We start from the raw sequence: 10,337 nt of genomic DNA, 5'->3' as shown, positions 1-10,337 counted from the left end.
CTTTCTTGGATCATAGGATCCTTTTGAGAATCAGATTAAAGCCGAAGATACTCTTTGGAGAAAAATGCATATTCCTGATTTTGCATAGATGACCTTTGGATTATTGGACTCCGACTATTGGGACCCTAAATACTATTTAATTATAAATCTTTTTTCTCCGGGCCGGGCGCGGTGGCTCACGCCTGTAATCCCAGCACTTTGGGAGGCCGAGGCGGGCGGATCACGAGGTCAGGAGATTGAGACCTTCCTGGCTAACACGGTGAAACCCCGTCTCTACAAAAAAATTAGCCAGGCGCGGTGGCAGGCTCCTGTAGTCCCAGCTACTTGGGAGGCTGAGGCAGGAGAATGGCGGGAACCCGGGAGGCGGAGCTTGCAGTGAGCCGAGATCACGCCACTGCACTCCAGCCTGGGCTACAGAGCGAGACTCCATCTCAAAAAAAAAAAAAAAAATCTTTTTTTTTCCTCCTCCTTGGTTATTTAAACAGTTGAACAGTGTCAGGAGCAGATGTTTCTGTAATGTCACAATTGCTAGCCTGGGAAAATTCAGAGTCTGGCATGGGTGTGGGAAGGAACACTCCTTTCAGATAATTGAACTGTTTTCTCTAGGATTCATTGTGAAGGCTTTTCTGCTCACGTTTATAGTTTATTTTTCAATTAATTCCTAGGATTGGGGTTGTTGGGACAGTAAGAATGAAATTCATTTACAGGAAGTCCCAGGAAGGAAAAAGTTTGAGGCAGTTTTCAAAGACGTGTATGTGCCTAGCATTAGAGTTTAATAAACTCTACAAAGGGAAATACTGTAGAATTTAGATCCTCGCAGTTCTTCATACAGTTAAGTGAACTTTAGGAAGACGATGCTTTGTTACCAGGGATGGAGAATCTTTCTTGATTGCAAAGACATACATAGGCATGGCTAGGTAGAAAACTGGACACCAGTTCTACCAACTGCTAAAATGAACTTTACTTACAGAGGTGGAAAAAATATATACTCCCTTCCACTTGAGTAAAGAGCAATATTGTTAAACTAGAATTCTAAATTCCTTTGTGATCTGTTGGAAGCATTACCTGTGGGTGGAGGAGTCCTGCTCACTCCTCAATTACTGCTTTGGTAAGAACAAGATTTACTATTTGAGTTTGGGTGTGGTAGCTCATGCCTGTAATCCCAACACTTTGGGAGACCAAGGCAAGTGAATCACTTGAGGACAGGAGTTTGAGACCAGCTGGGCAGTATATATGGAGGCAGTATATATTTGAGACCAACATTTAGCAGTATATATGGAGGGGCTGAATTGCACTCAGTAGCCTGGTGCTATGGTGCATGCCTGTACTCTGGATACTGTGGAAGTTGAGGTGGGAGGATTGCTTGAGGCCAGTAGTTCAGGGCCAGCCTGGGCAACATAGCGAGCTCCCATCTCTATAAGTAATAAATAACATTTTTAAAATGAATTATGGCCAGGCACAGTGGCTCACACCTGTAATCCTAGCACTTTGGGAGGCCGAGGCAGGCAGATCACCTGAGGTCAGGAGTTCGAAACCAGCCTGGCCAACATGGAGAAACCCCGTCTCTACTAAAAATACAAAAATTAGCTGGGCATGGTGGCACATGTCTGTAATCCCAGTGTTGGAAATAAGAGCTCAGAGTCACAAAGAAAATGAGCACTCAAACAAAAGACTTCTCAGCAAGGCAAATTTACGTCTGCAGAAGGGTGCTGCTGCCTGCACCAGTCACAATCGCAAGAGTGCACTGAACAAAGGAGAGAAGGGTTTTTATCCCTAATGCAGCTTCTGTTTCTGTGTCCTTTTCCCATTGGCTGGAGTCGGACCACACAATTTAAGCTAACCCGATTGGCTAAAACTTGAAATTTTTCCAAATAGGGTAGACGGGGAAGAAGGGGTAGGAGTGGTAAAACTTTTCCAAACAGGGTAAACTGAAACCTTTAAACGTGTAACTTGTAAAGAAAGGTGGGGAGGGAGGGATTGTCCATTAAGGCAATGTGAAAGGACATTAGTTGCTAAAAGGAACAAGGAAGTTTGAAGAGGAACTGATTGTTTGGCAAATTTCCCCCTCTTGACTTGGTAGTTCTTCCTCGTCAAGTCTCCTTAACATATCTTGACTTTATTGTTCCTCTTGGTCACTTAGGAATAGGAGCTTATCTGAGTAGGGTAGGGGAGAAGCAAGAGGGGTTTTGGTGAGAGCTTTTTCTATGAGTCTTTGCACTAATCCACGAATACAGGGTATAATGCAGCAACCTACAAGAATAAGTACACCTATAACAATTGCAAGGGGGGTAAAGATTGAGGTTATGAGTGCCTTCCATTTGCCAAACCATTTTTCCATGAGATTAGAGAAGGGGTCATTTACTCCAGAATTTTTGGCCAATTCATTTGCTAGGGCTTTTGTAATTGTTCCATCGGGGGCTGTGTTGTTGGGGATAAAAGTATAGCATTAGACTCCAATCATGATACAGACCCCACCCTTCTCAGCTAATATCATATCCAGGGCTATTCTGTTTCCCAGGTCATTTGGCTGGTAGGGCCTAATTGTTCAGCTATTCCTTTAATGGCATCCCTAGTATAATTAGCAAACCATTGTTGATTATAGTTAATGTAATTTATCCAGTCCACATTTTTGTTTGCAGTTACCCATGAGAACAATATAGATTCAAATCCTGCAGCTATTTGATTTTGGGCTTTGAACTCATTTGGCACCCTTCATGGAACTCCAGTGGCATCTATATAAATGTGAGGGTCAAAGGACATGTAAGGGGAACTTCTGCTCTTAACAATTGTTCTTTTTGTTTTGTTGGTGAAATGCCAGGGTGAAAGGGATGGCCAATTGGATTAGAATGCAAGTGTCCCTCCAGTTACTTGGCAGAGTACCCAATAGTGGCCCACCACAATACCACCATACATCCGGATGCTTAGGGATGAACAAGGGCAGACTGATTGGTTAGCTCCTGAAAAGGCTTGGACTCACTGCATCCCATTAGGCTTCCAAGGAATGTCAAATTTTCCCCCTGTGGTGAGAGACATGTAAAATTTACATTGTTAATCGGAGGCCCTCGGGGGCTGACCTACCGGGCCTTTAACTTCCGGGAATAGCAGTGCGAGTTTAGCATGCCTTATTGCCCTGGGCTGTGGGGTTTTGGAAGAGAGCTACCATACAGCTCATGCCCTGTTGGTTGGAGATCCATCCAAGTGGAAAGGGAACAATTTGGGTTTCTGGCTTGCCTGTTGCACAAGGGTAACAATCGCTTTTATTTAGGGTGTGAATGGAATATTTAATCCATTCCGGCCAGGCATTAACATCTTGATATCCACTTTCTATGGCTAAGGTTTGCTTTAGGTCCTTGACTTCTACTATGGCTATTTTTTTATTATTAGGTAAGAAACGAAAAATGGTTTGATTTGGTAGGCGTGGGGGAGGCGAGTTGGTAGAAGACGGAGAAGGATTAACAAAACTTTTTTTGTTTTTGTTTCGTTGTTGTTTGTTTGAGGCAGAGTCTCTGTCGCCATGCTGGAGTGCAGTGGCACAATCTCGGCTCACTGTAACCTCCACCTCCCAAGTTCAAGTGATTCTCCTGCCTCAGCCTACCGAGTAGCTGGGACTACAGGCATGTGCCACCATGCCCAGCTAATTTTTGTATTTTTAGTAGAGACGGGGTTTCACCACGGTGGCCAGGATGTTCTCAATCTCTTGACCTTGTGATCTGCCTGCCTCGGCCTCCCAAAGTGCTGGGATTACAGGTGTGAACCGCCACGCCCAGCCAATGAAACCTATTTTAAAGGAGCCTATGGGGTATTTTCCAGTGACATCCATTCCTAGGCCATAAAGACAAGTGGGGTTAGGGTCGGTGGAGGTGGGGATAAGAATAGAGAGAAGTACGAAGTACTGGGTTGCACTGGTGGATTTGGCAATTTGAGGGGGTGGTTCCTTTGGTGAAGTGGAGGTAGGATTTTAGGGTGGTGCAGCCTTCTGAGGAGGTCCAGCCCTGATATTTGGTAGTCCAGATAACAGCTCCCCAACTATATCATAACCCCTGGAAGGCTCATGGTTGTTGATTGCAAAGGTTATAGGTGGTGCTGGGTTTGGAAGGAGTGGATGGGCAGAGCTTTTCTAGGAGGCTAGCTGTCTCTGACTTTGGAGATTCCCTCAGGGCATGGCAAGACAAGCATTGAAAGTAATGCTTTGGGTTTGGGGTGAGCTTGACCTAGTTATGTTAATAATAAGATGAGAGGCAGCTAAGGGAAAGAGAAGAGGAAAGAAAGACAGATTAGGCTTTTCTCTTTAATGTTACTCTGGTGAGAGTTGGCCCTGGGACGACAGTCCATGGCTTTGGAGAGGGCAGTGCCTTTCTGACTTGGGTATAATGGATCCACCCCTTTTCAGCAGTTCAGACTGCTGTCTCAGTTGTTAGGAGCACCAGGTAAGGTTCTTCTCAGGTGGGCTCAAGCTTTCCCTCTTTCTAGATTTTGATAAGGATGTGATCTCCAGGTTGATGTTGGTGGACTGGGAATTTGAGAGGTGGTGTTTGCGCTAGGAGGCCTTGAATCCTGAGGGAGGAAAGGGTGGAAGACAGACCAAATACATAGTTTTTGAGAAACTGATTTTTCATTTCAAATGTAGAAAGGTCAGTAGTGGAATTTAGGTAAGGCAACCCATAAAGCATTTCATAAGGGGACAGGCCAAGGTCATTTCAAGGGGCAGTCTGGATTTTGAGTAAGGCAATGGGAAGGCGTTTTGTTCATGGTAACCGAGTTTCCAGGATTAACTTGGTTAGGTGATTTTTAAAAGTTTGATTCATTCTTTCTACTTTCCCTGATGAGGACAAATGCCAAAGAATAGGATATTCCCATTTTATTTCTAATGCCTGGATTAGTCCTTTAATGATGTATGCAGTGAAGTGGATCCCATTGTCTGAATCAATGTTTTCTGTTAGTCCAAACCTGGGTATGATATGTTATAACAGGGCTTTGACCACAGTACTGGCTGTTGTGCTTGGGAAGGGGATGGCATCTACCCAGTGTGTGAGGTGGTTTACTATTACTAGCAAATACTTGAGGCGGCCTACTGGGGGCATTTCAGTATAGTCAACCTGGACACTTCGGAATGGCCTTGACAGTGGGTTCCTTCCTCTGGGAGGTTGCCTCTTTAGGGTTTGCTTATTAGTCTTTCTGCACACTATGCAACCATCCACTGCTTGCTTAGTGAGGGTGTATATTCCTGTGCATTCATAGACTCTAAGGACTGCATCACACATAGCTTGAGGACCCCAATGAGATCCTTGATGAAGTTGTGTCAGTATTTCCCTCATAAGAGGCTTGGGTAACATTTCTCTTCCATCTGGTAATACCCATTTTCCTTCTGAGTTTTCCTCAGCTCCTAATTTCTTTAGTTTTTCCTGGTCTGCATGGGGGAAGATGGGAAGTGCAGTGGAAGGGGGAAGATGAGGGGTTAAATGAAAAATGGGTGTAGCTTGGGAAGAGGCAGCCTGTTTGGCTATTTGGTCGGCTAGATTATTTCCCCGACTTTCAAAGGAGAGGGTTTTTTTTGGTGTCCTGGGACATGAACAATAGCTGTTTCCTCAGGAAGCTGAAGATTATCTAATACTTGTATTATTAACTCTTTGTGAACTAGGTTTTTTTTTTTTTTTTTTAGAGACAGAGTCTCACTCTGTCGCCCAGGCTGGAGTGCAGTGATGTGATCTCGGCTCACTGCAAGCTCCACCTCCCGGGTTCACACCATTCTCCTGCCTCAGCCTCCCGAGTAGCTGGGACTACAGGTACCTGCCACCACTCCCGGCTAATTTTTGTATTTTTAGTAGAGACGGGGTTTCACTGTGTTAGCCAGGATGGTCTTGATCTCCTGACCTCGTGATCCATCTGCTTCTGCCTCCCAAAGTGCTGGGATTACAGGCACAAGCCACCACACCCGGCCTTGTGGACTAGGTTTTGACCTTTACTGTTAGTAAGGCCTCATTCAGTCCAGATTTTTCCAAAGGTATATACTACTCCAAAGGCATATTTGGAGTCAGTATAAATTGTTCCCTCCTGATTTTGTAAAAATTTTAAGGCTTGATTTAGAGCAAATAGCTGGCACATCTGTGCAGACCAGTCATTGAGTAATCTTCCTGATTCTATTTCTGTGAGGGTATCTCTGTCAACTACAGAGTATCTGTAATCCCTTTTTCCTTCTATTACCCAGGAGGAACCATCTACAAAAAGATGTTTCCCTGTTTGAAAAGGAGTTTCACATAAGTCTAGTCTTAACTTTGGTTTGGTAACTAATTAGGTCTAAATATTTATGCTCAGGTTCCATTGGTTGTGGGTTCCCTGTTACCTTTTGGTTTGGATTCCTGGTTAGAAAAGCAGCTGGATTTAGAGAATTGTCAGTGGTTAGTGTCAGGTCATCTCTCTCTAGCAGGATAGCTTCATATTTTAAAATTCTTGAGTCAGCAAACCACCTTTCTGCCTTTTGGTTGAGGATAGTTCTGACTTCGTGAGGTGTGCTAACAATGAGTTTTCCCCCAAAGGTTAATTTTCTGCTTTCCTCCCTGAGCAAGGCTGTTGTTGCCAGTGGCCCCCGTGCTCTTGGGTGAGTACCCCTAAAGCCACTCCTTTGCTTATACTGACAAAAAGATGGAATGGCTGTTCTAGGGAGGGTAAAGGTAGAACAGGGTCAGTCACTAGTAAATGTTTTAACTTTTCTACTTGTTTGATTTCCGCTAGAGTCCAGAGAAGGGGGTCTGGCTCTTCTTGGGTGAGTCTTTGGTACAAAAGTTTTGTTTCTAAGGCATAAGAGTCAATTCATAGGCAACAGTATCCAACCAATCCCCAAAATTTTCTGAGCTCTTGTTTTGTTTCTGGCAGAGGTAGGGATATGATACCTTCAATCCATTCAAACCCAATTCTCTGCCTTTTGCTTTTGCCTTTCCTCATCCCTCCGTACATATACATTTTGGGCCTCTCTTAAAAGCTCTTCTATGGGATGGTCTTTCCAATTTTCTATCTTTTGTAATTTTGTAATATCTGGTGACAAAATGGAGCTTTAACATTCCTCATCCAAGGGGGTCTTCTAATTCTAGGCCAGCATATTTCCTCATTTGCTCTTTAAGCCTCTCTAAGAATTCCGTAGGTCCTTTATCCTTTCCCTGTTGTATATTAAAAGCTTTGGTATATTTTGAATTCGAGGAACTGATTCCCAAATCCCTTTAATTATCCTATTTCTAAGATCTCTCATATTCCCTCAATGGGCTACATTGTTATTCCATTGAGGATCTTGGGCTGGGAACTTTTGTTCAGCTGCAAGGACATTACGACTGAGGGGGTGTTCACGTTCCCAAACCGTCATAGTGGCCCTGCGGATCATGCTTCTTTCCTCTCCCAAAAAGAGGATGCCTAGGATGGACATTAACTCAGTCCAAGTATACAACTGGGGTCCTAGAAATTGATCAATTTGATCTGCTACTCCATAGGGATCATCTAAGAGTGGTTTGAGCACTTTTTAGGCTTTGGACTTCTGAACTGGTTAACAGGGCATTCACAAAACCAATGCCCCCTCCTAGAGGCACTTCCCTTAAGGGAAAGATCGTTGGAGCAGAGTCTCTGGAGGTAGTGGGGAAAGGAAAGTTTTGGATATCTTTTTTACACTGTTCTATCTCACATTGAAGTCTTCCTGGGGAAGGGCATTCAGGCTGGGGAGACCACAAGTCAGGATTATAAGGGGAAGAAACAAAGTGAGCTGGGGAAGGGTCTGGGGCAGTTGCAGCTACTGGAGGGGGAGGGAAGTAAGTTAGTGGTGTTTGGTGGGGGAAGGTGGTCTAAGGGGTCCCACGCGTCGGTTGACTTTTTGGGATGAGGGATATTAATTTCTTGAGAAGTAGCTTCTGGCTTGTCCCCTGTATCCTTTAGGGAATAGAGGACAGGCCCCCACCACCAACACAGGGCATAGTCTATTTCCTCCTGGGAGACAGGACTTTTGTTATTGACATACCCTATTAAAAGCTGACAAATCCAATCCTCACTAGATCGAAACTTTGGGCCAAAAGACTGAAGGTTTGAGGATAGGTTCTTTGGTCCAAATAAAACAGCAATATTTTATCATTTGTTGCTTTTTCTTGTGTTTGGTCCTTTCATTATCCTTCCAATATGTTAACATGAGATCTAGAGGGCTATCAGAGGGAATTTTATTGTCTGTCTTGTCCTTTTTATTTCCTGTCCTGCTTGAGGTATTTCCCATTCTGGAAGTTTTAGGTGTTTCCCTGAGTTTCCTGAGTGTGTGGCTCAACCTCTCTTATGAGAGATTTCTTGCCCCCTTTTCCCTGAAGGTTCAACCCCTCCCCTGTCACTGGAGGTTTCTTGCACTCCCCTACTTTTGTTTCGTCCTTCTCCGGCCACTTCCCTCACGGGAATTTGGGTCCCTCTTAGCGTTGGTGGATCAGTATAAGCCTCATGACAGGAAAGCTGCCCTAAGCCATATGAGGTGACCGTGGAACCACAGATCCAGACTCCACACTTGCTTCGCACTCAGCTGTGCATCTTGTTCACACGCTTTCAACCTCCAGGATGTCCTGACCACCAAGGAAGTACTTCACCGCCCCTGCAGCTTTTCTTACCTTGGTGTGTGCAGAGTGACCTGGTTGCCAAGGTATTTGTAGGCCTTTTCTTCCTTCATTGCTGAGAGTCCAGGTTTATTCATCACACCGGGTGGGTCTTGATTCCTTACTCCTGAGGACATCGCAGTGAGGCAGCAGGACGCATCTCCTCATGAGAGGTGATCAGAGACCCTTCCCTAGAGGAGAATGGGATGCCAGACGAGCCCCCAAATAGTTGGAAATAAGAGCTCGGAGTTGCAAAGAAAATGAGCACTCAAAAGACTTCTCAGCAAGGCAAATTTACGTCTGCAGAAGGGTGCTGCCTGCGCCAGTCATGATTGCAAGAGCACACTGAACAAAGGAGAAAGGTTTTTATCCCTAATGCAGCTTCTGTTTCTGTGTCCTTTCCCCATTGGCTGGAGTCGGACCACACAATTTAAGCTAACCTGATTGGCTAAAACTTGAAATTTTTCCAAATAGGGTAGACGGGGAAGAAGGGGTAGGAGTGGTAAAACTTTTCCAAACAAGGTAAACTGAAACATTTAAATGCGTAACTTTTTTTTTTTTTTTTTTTTTTGAGACTGAGTCTCCCTCTGTTGCCCAGGCTGGAGTGCAGTGGCGCAATCTCGGGTCACTGCAAGCTCCACCTCCCGAGTTCACGCCACTCTCCTGCCTCAGCCTCCCGAGTAGCTGGGACTACAGGCGCCAGCCACCATGCCCGGCTAATTTTTTGTGTCTTTAGTAGAGACGGGGTTTCACTGTATTAGCCAGGATGGTCTCAATCTCCTGACCTTGTGATCCACCCGCCTCGGCCTCCCAAAGTGCTGGGATTACAGGTGTGAGCCACTGTGCCCGGCCTAAATGCATAACTTGTAAAGAAAGGAGGGGAGGGAGGGATTGTCCGTTAAGGCATATTTGGGCATGTTTAGGCATGGCAAAGATGGAAAGGCTTGTTTAGAGAACAAGAATGTATCTTTTCTAGCAATGTGAAAGGACATTAGTTGCCAAAAGAAACAAAGAAGTTTGAAGAGGAACTGATTGTTTCTGGCACCAGTTATTTGGGAGGCTGAGGCAGGAGAATTGCTTGAACCTGGGAGGCAGAGGTTGCAGTGAGCCAAGATCATGCCACTGCACTCCAGCCTGGGTGACAGAACAAGACTCTGTCTCAAAAAAAAAAAAAAAGAATTACAAGCCAGGCACGGTGGCTCATGCCTGTAAACACTTTGGGAGGCCAAGGCAGGCAAATCACTTGAGGTCAGGAGTTTGAGACCAGCTTGCCCAACATGGTGAAACCCCGTCGCTACTAAAAATATATAAACATTAGCTGGGCATGGTAGCATGCACCTGTAGTCCCAGCTACTCAGGAGGGTGAGGGTGCAGTGATCTAAGATCATGCCACTGCACTCCAGCCTGGATGACCGAGTGAGACCCTGTCTAAACCTCAAAAGAATTACACCTGAAGTGATTCTCTTGGTTACCCTACAGTGCCATCACTTTTTGAGGATGAGCACTCACATAGACCTATATGCACTCATACACACAAAGTTCTTGCCAGTTCTAATAGACTTGTGCTCTTTCTTGCTAAAGCACTACTCTAAGCTCTTAACTCTCACATTGCAATGACCAAACCCCACACTCAACACTGAGTTCCTCAACCCTTTATCTCAGCATTTCTCCTGACATGTAAGTCCTTAATTGTAGAAAATATTAAATGTCCTGCTTTAATTCAAATTTGGAAGGGTA

This window comes from Pongo pygmaeus, chromosome 4 (assembly GCF_028885625.2).
Source record: "Pongo pygmaeus isolate AG05252 chromosome 4, NHGRI_mPonPyg2-v2.0_pri, whole genome shotgun sequence".
Taxonomy (NCBI): domain Eukaryota; kingdom Metazoa; phylum Chordata; class Mammalia; order Primates; family Hominidae; genus Pongo; species Pongo pygmaeus.
The sequence above is the reverse complement of the archived record's forward strand: the minus strand, read 5'-3'. Positions refer to the sequence as shown.